This window comes from Magallana gigas, chromosome 3 (assembly GCF_963853765.1).
Source record: "Magallana gigas chromosome 3, xbMagGiga1.1, whole genome shotgun sequence".
NCBI classification, from domain to species: domain Eukaryota; kingdom Metazoa; phylum Mollusca; class Bivalvia; order Ostreida; family Ostreidae; genus Magallana; species Magallana gigas.
Genome location: NC_088855.1, coordinates 50,775,005 through 50,785,282, shown reverse-complemented (window position 1 = coordinate 50,785,282; position 10,278 = coordinate 50,775,005). Strand labels below are relative to the sequence as shown.

General features: G+C 32.5%; 1 long non-coding RNA gene across 1 annotated transcript; it reads right to left on the bottom strand.

Annotated features, from left to right (window-relative positions):
• Window positions 1-5,769: 5,769 nt before the first annotated feature.
• On the bottom strand, window positions 5,770-7,179 carry LOC136274069 (uncharacterized). The gene is made up of 2 exons (XR_010712359.1): window positions 6,867-7,179; window positions 5,770-6,636 (listed from the first exon to the last, which is right to left on the bottom strand). It is a non-coding gene; the product is annotated as an uncharacterized lncRNA (long non-coding RNA).
• Between the last annotated feature and the right edge of the window lie 3,099 nt (window positions 7,180-10,278).

Genomic DNA, 10,278 nt, shown 5'->3' with positions numbered 1-10,278 from the left:
TCAATGACTTTCCTTGTCCCTTTTATAAATTGGCAACAATTTTTCCCAACCCAACGTTCTTGAATTTCTTTAGGGAACTGATCTCTAGTGGATATATGCGTGTCTTACGTTGATCTTGTAAGAACATTTGCGGACCATTTCCCGATGTGGTAATCTATTGAATTTTACAACAATTGGACGAGGTTTGTTATTGTTTTTTGTCCCAATCATCCTGTGAGCCCTTTCAATTAGGATTTCAGATTTGATTTCTAATTTTGAAGCACACAAGGACATAATAATGCCTTCACAATTTTCCTGTTCCCCTGATTGAGCCTCTTCGATACCGAAGAACACTAAGTTGTTTCCCGCAATGACCTATATTGCATATCTAGGACACTTTCCGGTCTACGTGCATTTTCATGAAGGGACTGCTCTAATGCCATTTTCAGTTCCGAAAGCTCAGTGGGGGCTTTGGAAGTATGTTTTTTGTTATCCTCCAATGATTTTGAAATGAATCCTTGGCTTTTTTCGACTTCAACCACACGGTTACTTAAACCCTTTCTTTCTTTTTTCATGCTTAAGAGTGAGGTTTCAATAGTGTCTAATTTCTGGTTCATGATTTTCAGCTGAGAAACTATATCACTAACCCACGGGGGAGGGGGTGTAACCTGGGATGTGTTCGACTGTACATTCTGGGGTCGGTGCTGCATTTGAGTTTGCATCGGTGCATGTACGGATTGTATATATATTGCATTGGCTGTGATTGGTGATATGTGAGATAGCCTACTTGCTGTATGGGCTGTTTGGACTGTGACAGGTTATCATTAAGATACATGTATACAGAATGTGTGCAAGACCCTTGTTGTGTAGTCGCCATCTTGCCCTGAGTTGACGATTTTCGATTTTGTCTCTTGGTTGATTATAATCGAGCAAATGATTAAAATTTACGAAAGCCTATTACACTGAAATATCATTTATGAAATTGAAAAAGAAAAAAAGACGTAATATTTAACACTTGCAAATGTTTTCCCACATATTGAACTATTTGAGCAATTTGCTGTTATTCCTGCATAACATCAAAGACTGGGCCAAGAAGTCAATGTACCACCTGAACTTATGTACATTCTTAGAGTTAAGTCCGCAAGTAAAAGATTGCTTAGTTAGGCAATTTACCCAAAACTTAGGCGGCCGGTAGAGGTCACTTAAGTACATGTATTGTTTACACACATTTAGAAGTTTGATCGTTAAATATTGAAATATTGAAATGCAGCATTTCAATGCAGTGTGTTCATAATTATAAAGTTTTCGTTTAATTGTTATAAAAATTTACAGTCTTATTGTAATGAGCTGTAACATTTTCCACATAGTATGCGATTGGACTGCTGAAAAAGTTATAAACACGTACTGGTCTGTTTACACGAAGTAACCACATGTATACACTAGAATGTAAACTAGCCAAACTTGAGAATATGTAAAGGAACGTTTAAAGGCAGAAAAATCCTCTATAGATGATTTCAAACCGACGATTACCTAATCTCAAGATATCAACTTCATAAAGAAATTATACTCTTATATATAAGAAATTGTTGAGATTAGATGTTGATCGAAAGACAAAAAGAGGTCACTCAGTATATGTAATAATAAAGGCATTCCGATATATCTAAGAAATTATTTCTTAGATATATCGGAATGCCTTTAATATTACATATGGACTAAAACGTGTTTTGAATTCTTATATTAATGATTATTTTACAGATTAACAAAGTATATAATTTTAAAACTGGCGTGTCTTTAGAAAACTATTGCCTAAAAGTCTTTCATAATAAAAAATCTTTAGATTAATTTAGATTTATATCAGTGGCGTAGCTGCCGTTAGGCACTTAAGGCACGTGCCTACACATCATTTTAAGACCAAAAATGAAAAATGTTAAAATATCACATTTAATTTAAAAAAAATTTTAAAAAAAAGCACACAGCAAACATCTTTCTTTTCCCTATTTCAAAACTCTGATTGTTTGAGGTCACAAATATGTGACATCGATGATGCTAATTATTGCGCAGTCAATCAGTGAAAACATGTCGAGCATTAAAACAAAAGTAAGACCACTGGATGAAATGTTTAAAATCATATTCATAGATCGAGGTATGTTGCGATCAACTATCATTGCCAAATTTGCGCTAATAAAAATGGACGCCTTGACTTCGTGTAACATCATGTACGACTTAAAAAAAAACAAAGCAATATTTCTGTTTTCTTATTACTATCAAAATTTAAAATAACCATTACAACTGTTTTTGAATCATAACATTCAATTACAAAGTCTTAATGTTTTCCCTTTAATAGTAAACTAAACTATAGAGACAGATAATAGCTTTAGTGTAAGAAGATGGGTGGATAAGGCGTGTAAAACCTATGCACGGACGGAAAAGATACTGAAAAATCTAAATATCAATAAATCTGATATTTTTAAAAAATATTCAAAACAATAAATATTTAACATATCCTCGATTTTTAACCTTTTTAAAATATGTTTAATACTTCGAATATGTTGACTCAAACAGGCGAATACGTATATCAAAACTTCCAATAGTGTCATTTTTTTTTTACAACTTCAAGGTCTTTTCTTTTTTATAGTGAGTCTTCTCCATATTTTTCTCATAGTCTAAATAAGGTTTTATGGAAAACAAACCGATTTCAATCAACAAAAACGTGGAGAGATGACCCACTATACAATAAAAATTTCATTTTGTAACTCAGCAATTGAAAGTTTTGAAAAAAATAATTCGTCCGTAAATTCGTGGCCAAAGTTCAAGGCACTCGTAATATTTAAACAACCTATTTTGTTGTGTGTGAAATGGCTCAGAGGTTTTTAAAGCACCAGACATTAGGTAACCTTACATAAGTAGGGTTTTTATGTTGTGGGTTCGATTCCACCAAATTTTAAGGTAATATTTTTTTTCTATCGTTTGTTAAACATAATTAAAACTGAATTTATTTAGAAATTTTGCTTTGAATGCTAGGTGAAACATAACTGGTCTGGTAACTGAAAATGAAAAAAAACAATGATTCCCCCTCTTTTTTAAAAGATACTTGCCAGTGAATACATTTATTTTAATGAAATAACTCTTATTTATCATCTTTTATTTATACTAGCTGAATATATTACTGTTATATTTTTTTATTATTATTAAGACATTTTACAGCTAGTCATTTGCTTTAAAGAGGCATATATGGTCATAATTTGAGCTACAAATTTTCTTAATTATTTTATGATTATAAACAAGTTTAAAATGCTTTGCAGAAAAATTCTGCATTGTATATCGCTTGTAGCTGAAAAAAAAAATTGTAGCCCATTGTCATTTTTTTTTAGCTAAAAATGTGATCATATCCCTTTGAAATATCAGATCATTTTTCAGAATCCTCTGTAAATGACCACAACCAAGATGAAGTGTTAGCTGAAAAGCAAGGAGATATTTTTAAAAGAAAAAGTTAACTGCAAACAAATTTATGAATGTTAATTGGATTGCACGGGACTGTGATAGATTAGGTAGTGGAAAATGATTGATATAAAGTAAACTTAAAATTTTGTTGTTATTAAAGATGTACATATTATACATGTATTTTTAGAAAGTTTTGATAAATAATTATGATGATTATTTGAGGGTGATCCTTTTTTAAAAGTTGAATTATATTTTGTGTACCAGGTACATGTATTAAATGCATACCTTCATAACCAGCAATTCATTATATAATTATGTAATTGTCAAGTAATAATTGCATGGGAAGTAGCTCACTTTTTTTCATTTTCTTTTAACCAAATACACTATGACTAATGTGAATGAATTATAAACACTCTTTTCAACAGCACAGCCACCAGAAGGATCTGAGAAACCTGGAGGTTGTTCACTTTTTGGTCTATATAATGATTTCTTTTTAATAATAAAAATCTTTTGACTTTGATTTGTATTTAATTTTCTCTTTGTTTGAGTTGAAGTGATTGAAAAATATTAATATTTATTTAAGTATTCTTTTGGATATTAGTCAATAAATAAATTTGTCGTCTAATTTTCACAAGTTATTATATTTGGGAAAAGAAATATTGAAAGATGATGGTATTTGTCAATAAATGAATGATAATAATACCCGGTATTGATTTTAGTATTAAGAATTATTTTAATCTAGTTTGAAAAGCAATATAATAAATTATTCTGAAAGATCAATAAGCTTAATTTTGAATTAATTGCACACAATTCCTTTTTTAGATCCAAAATGGAGCCATGAGGCAGTGCTTTTATTAATAAGTTTAAAGACCGAGTTTTCGGGTATGTTTTCGTCAAACATAATAACACAAAAACAGGCATGGAAGAGGATTTCGGAGGAAATTTGCAACAAAGGATATCATTTCAGTGGAGATGTATGCTACCGGAAATTCAGATCATTGAAAATGAGGTTTACAGTTGAATATATTGCAATGCACCTTGAAAAAAGTTTTAAGGCAGGGGAGCATATGATCATTGCTCTGTCCAGGCCATATCCTGTCCTTATGCTATCTAATCATTTAGGGTCTTGTTTCATTAAGTGTTAATTAGATTTATTTTTCAAATTGCACACATACAAAGACTCAAAGCCTATCATGGCTTTATGTCAAAAGTAAAAGCCAAGATCATTATTTATGGCTCAAATATTAGTCTGATATTTTCCCCATGAGCTATATAGGTGGTTTTACCCTACCTGTCAGTGTTAATTATGACATGCTGAATCCCAACATTTACAATTCACACACACACATACCGGTATATAATAAGTTACATGGATTGAAGTTGACCTAATATGATTTATACATGGTAGGTTAATTTCATATGGAGCTTACTAGCTTCGTTCTCACCCCATATGGAATTTATTGACCATGTACATGTATATATCATATTAAATCAACTACAAACCATGTAATGATTATATCTTCCTGACTACCTTACACAGTATATTATCGTACTAGGATTTTGCTTAATACAATATTTCCGATAATTTGATCCTCGGGATCTTATTCGTCCTTGACCAGACACCTGGCGTTGTCTGTGCCACGTTAATTAACCCAGAATTCTCTCCTCCTCAACCTGGGGAGTAGCCCTTTCCCTGTATAAAAAGAGGAGGCAAAAGACAGCTTCCAGTGGACTACTTCTTTTATTCAAGTTTACTAATAAAACATTCCAATCAAATTCCACAATATAATATAATGTATAATTAATAACAATAAACATTGATTACAAAAACTCTGAAAATAAGATATTATATTTACTTGAACCTTCTGAATCATTTTTGTTAACTTTTATTAAAACCGCGCAAGTATCTTACTATGATCTTACCTGTATAAAAAGAGGAGGCAAAAGACAGCTTCCAGTTGACTACTGGAGAGCCGCTTTCCCCGCACCTCCCTTTTATACGCACGGACACTACCTCCAATCTCCGGACCTTATAAGTAAATGCGATTAAGTGCATACTAATGATCTGACGCACCGTGGTCAGTAGAAGCGTTTTATTTAGATTTCTGACCCGGCATCGACAGGCTCATCACTGGACTTAATAACACATTTCTCCATGAACCTAAATAAACATACGTTATCTATTTACCGCATGTCCTTTAACCAATTTCTGTATAATTTCCGTTATGATAAATTCCCCCTACTAACAAAAAAATCTTGTCCTCAAGATTCCGTGAATAGATTTTCCAAATAAAAATGATCAAGGTCAGGAAATTGAACAGTGTCCGGATGATATTTTAAAAACTCTGATTTTTGTAAAACAATCGTTGTGCTGAGCATTGGCCTTGGCACATGATAAATAAGGTGCCAGAAGGGTACCGTCCCACAGAATGCACACGGCGTGTCTGCGTTAATTTTGTCTAGACACTGCCTGTGCACCCGTGCAAAACAGCATTCGGTTGTTGCACACAGCTGTGTTGCTGGACAACCAAACATACACACAGCACAATGAATGTTAAACCTATCATCCGTAGGTTGATCATACCAAGATGACCTTAATTGTTCTCTCACCGATTTTTTTAATTTATTTTTTCTAAATCGCAGAGGTGTATATCCTTCCTCCAAAATTAAGTCGAATACGAATTGCTTAGGTAATCGATATAAATGAGAAACCTTTACCAAATAATTATTTGCAATCGGTGAAAGGCCAAAACATTCAAAATATAAAACGAGTAAGTCGAAGGTTGTTCCTTTACTGAGTGTTAACTGTTTTTATAGTTCTTGCTCGATCCTGATGCAAAATCTGGTCTCGATTCTGATACGAAATCTGGTCTATATGTGTTAGCGTTAAATTCAATGTCTGAATCTTCAAAATCAGGCTGAATAAATTTCGAGCCAGATGTTACCGAAAGTCTTGACACAGCTCTTTTAAGTTTTTGAAACGGCGTTAATTTGGCCATTAACAAAGTTCTCTAACTGGAAGAATTGACGTTACCGTGGCTTGGACGAAGACCGGATTTCCACCACTATATCGTACTAGGATTTTGCTTAATACAATATTTCCGATAATTTGATCCTCGGGATCTTATTCGTCCTTGACCAGACACCTGGCGTTGTCTGTGCCACGTTAATTAACCCAGAATTCTCTCCTCCTCAACCTGGGGAGTAGCCCTTTCCCTGTATAAAAAGAGGAGGCAAAAGACAGCTTCCAGTTGACTACTTCTTTTATTCAAGTTTACTAATAAAACATTCCAATCAAATTCCACAATATAATATAATGTATAATTAATAACAATAAACATTGATTACAAAAACTCTGAAAATAAGATTTTATATTTACTTGAACCTTCTGAATCATTTTTGTTAACTTTTATTAAAACCGCGCAAGTATCTTACTATGATCTTACCTGTATAAAAAGAGGAGGCAAAAGACAGCTTCCAGTTGACTACTGGAGAGCCGCTTTCCCCGCACCTCCCTTTTATACGCACGGACACTACCTCCAATCTCCGGACCTTATAAGTAAATGCGATTAAGTGCATACTAATGATCTGACGCACCGTGGTCAGTAGAAGCGTTTTATTTAGATTTCTGACCCGGCATCGACAGGCTCATCACTGGACTTAATAACACATTTCTCCATGAACCTAAATAAACATACGTTATCTATTTACCGCATGTCCTTTAACCAATTTCTGTATAATTTCCGTTATGATAATATAAATGTTTAGGTATAAATATATATTATTTTTAGGTATAAAATTATAAAAGAAAGAAATAATAAAACTGGAAACAGTCGCCAATCCTGACAGTATTTTGACGAGATGGATAAAATGCTGCACGGCGATCCTGCTGTCCAACCGGTAACGGTAGCATCGAGCTTGACTATGGCAGCTTCTACCTCCAGCACAACACCAATGCCCCAGAAACCAACTCCTAAGAAAAGAAAAAATGACAAAGAGCCAGCCTGGATGGAAAATTACAGAGGTGAATTGAAGAAAATGCACCAGGAGAGGATAGAGCTGGACAAAGAGAGATTAAATCTTGAGGAGAGAAGGGTGCAAGCTCTAGAACGTCTTGCTGATGCATTTAATAAATAGGTAAAATAATAGGCACTCAATTGTACTTTAATTAACTAAAGATATTGTGTATTTTCAAAGTCAGAATGATTAAGAAATACCACTGTCTATTTGCTTTCATTAAGTTAATTATTTCATTACTTAATTCTCTCTCTCTCTCTCTCTCTCTCTCTCTCTCTCTCTCTCTCTCTCTCTCTCTAAAGTTATAATTTATATCACTTACATAAAAATATGTACAATTAAAATGAATTGAGGAAATTCATTATGGTATTAAACTGTCCTACCTTTGTATTTTAGAATACAGCTGAAAATTCCCAGTCTAAATTGTGCTACCAAGATATGAACTATAATTAAACTGCATCTATAGTTTATTTTAAAATTCAGTTTCTCATATGTTAATTGTGATTTGACAGTTTGTTTGGATCATCATTCATTTTCTTTTATTTTAAGTACCTGAAATATTCAACTTGTACATTAAGAGCCTGTTTTACTTAATTCATTTATATTGTACAGAAAACTATATTTCTTATTTGTTTCATTGTAAAAGATGCAAAGTGTAATTGTATGTGAAAGATGATAGAAAGAGACTGAAAATTTGAACGCCGCGTATATAAATCTGATGTATTTGATTTATATTCAATTGAATGTTTTAAATATCTTATATACTGTTAAATAAATATACTGTAATGCATACAGTTAAGAAACATATTAAGCAATTGACACATTAATATTCAGGATGCCTGTACAGTGTATGTACTGAAGTTAAACTATGATGATATTGATAGAATTTAGAATTCAGAGTTTAGATAAAATAATTAATTTATAATAAACAATCATAAAACTTGTTTGTATTTCAGGCTATTGGTACTTTGCGGAACGGAACGGAACGGAACCAGTTAAGAGGCCCCAAAAGGGGAAACAATATTTTTTTTAAACGTCATTATTTCAATTTAACTTATCGTAAATGGAAGATTGTTTTACAAATTTTGCTGTTTTAATGAACTGTGTATTACATAAAATATGCTACTCATTGCTCTATAAGTCAATACACGCTTCTTTCCCGAGAAAACCTAAAGTCACTAGTTGTTTTATGATGTTTGATTGACACTGTAAATATAAAGTTGAGGTTTAAACCAAACTCAATTAATCTGTGTGTGTAAAGTCGATGAAAATTACTTAAGTAATCTTTCTTCTGAATAAATTTCTTCTGGTTCCGTTCCGTTCCGCAAAATACCATTACCCGAGTGGATATTGGTATTTTACGGAACGGAACGGAATCTTTCAAACTTTTTAGATAAAGGAAAACATCATAACAACTACTAGCTGTTTGTTTATTTCTGTTCTTTTGAGATAAATGAAGCAAATCATTTCATCAATTCAAACATCTTGCATATGTGCATATCACTCCTGTGTTGTGTACAGCTATAACTTTTATTTCATCTATGATACTACATTACTTACACGGATGATATTACTAGTTTGTTCACCAAGCTAGCAATAACGCAATGTGTATCCTATATTACGTAGAATTCTAAAATATAACGAGCACATTCGCAAGGAAAAAGTTTAATATTCATCACTTACCTTCCGTCTGAACAATTTTCTTCTGGTTCCGTTCCGTTCCGCAAAATACCATTAGCCGTGTGGATATTGGTATTTAACGGAACGGAACGGAATCTTTCAAACTTTTTAAATAATGGAAAATATCATAACAACTACTCACCGTTCCTTGAATTTTTTATCAGATTCTTTAAAGATGAATGAGTCTATCAATCAAATCAATTCAGTCATCTTGTGTATTTGCTGATTATTAATTTCAGCGTTTGTGTGCGTGTGCTGCATACAACAACTCTGTTTTCATTTTTTTTTATCAATTTCATATCATTGTCACGGCAGAACTAACTAGTTGGTTAATTAAGCTAGCAAAAACACAATGCTTATATCAAGTAGAATTCATATTATACCAAGATCATTAACAGCGCAGGGATAATATCGATAAAAATACTTGATAGTCTTATTTGAAATAAATTTGAATGAATGATGATATAACAAATATTGTTACCATACTTATAAATAATTTACTTCTGGTTCCGTTCCGTTCCGCAAAATACCATTACCCGTGTGGATATTGGTATTTAACGGAACGGAACGGAACCGTTTAAAAATTTTGAAATATAAAATATATCATAACAACTACTAGCTGTTTGTTTATTTCTATGTTATTTTGAGATAAATGAAGCAAACCAACAAATCATTTCATCAATTCAAACATCTTGCATATGTGCATATCACTCCTGTGTTGTGTACAGCTATAACGTTTATTTCATCTATGATACTACATTACTTACACGGATGATATTACTAGTTTGTTCACCAAGCTAGCAATAACGCAATGTGTATCCCATATTACGTAGAATTCTAAAATATAACGGGCACATTCGCAAGGAAAAAGTTTAATATTCATCACTTACCTTCCGTCTGAACAATTTTCTTCTGGTTCGGTTCCGTTCCGCAAAATACCATTACCCGTGTGGATATTGGTATTTAACGGAACGGAACGGAACCGTTTAAAAATTTTGAAATATAAAATATATCATAACAACTACTAGCTGTTTGTTTATTTCTATGTTATTTTGAGATAAATGAAGCAAACCAACAAATCATTTCATCAATTCAAACATCTTGCATATGTGCATATCACTCCTGTGTTGTGTACAGCTATAACTTTTATTTCATCTATGA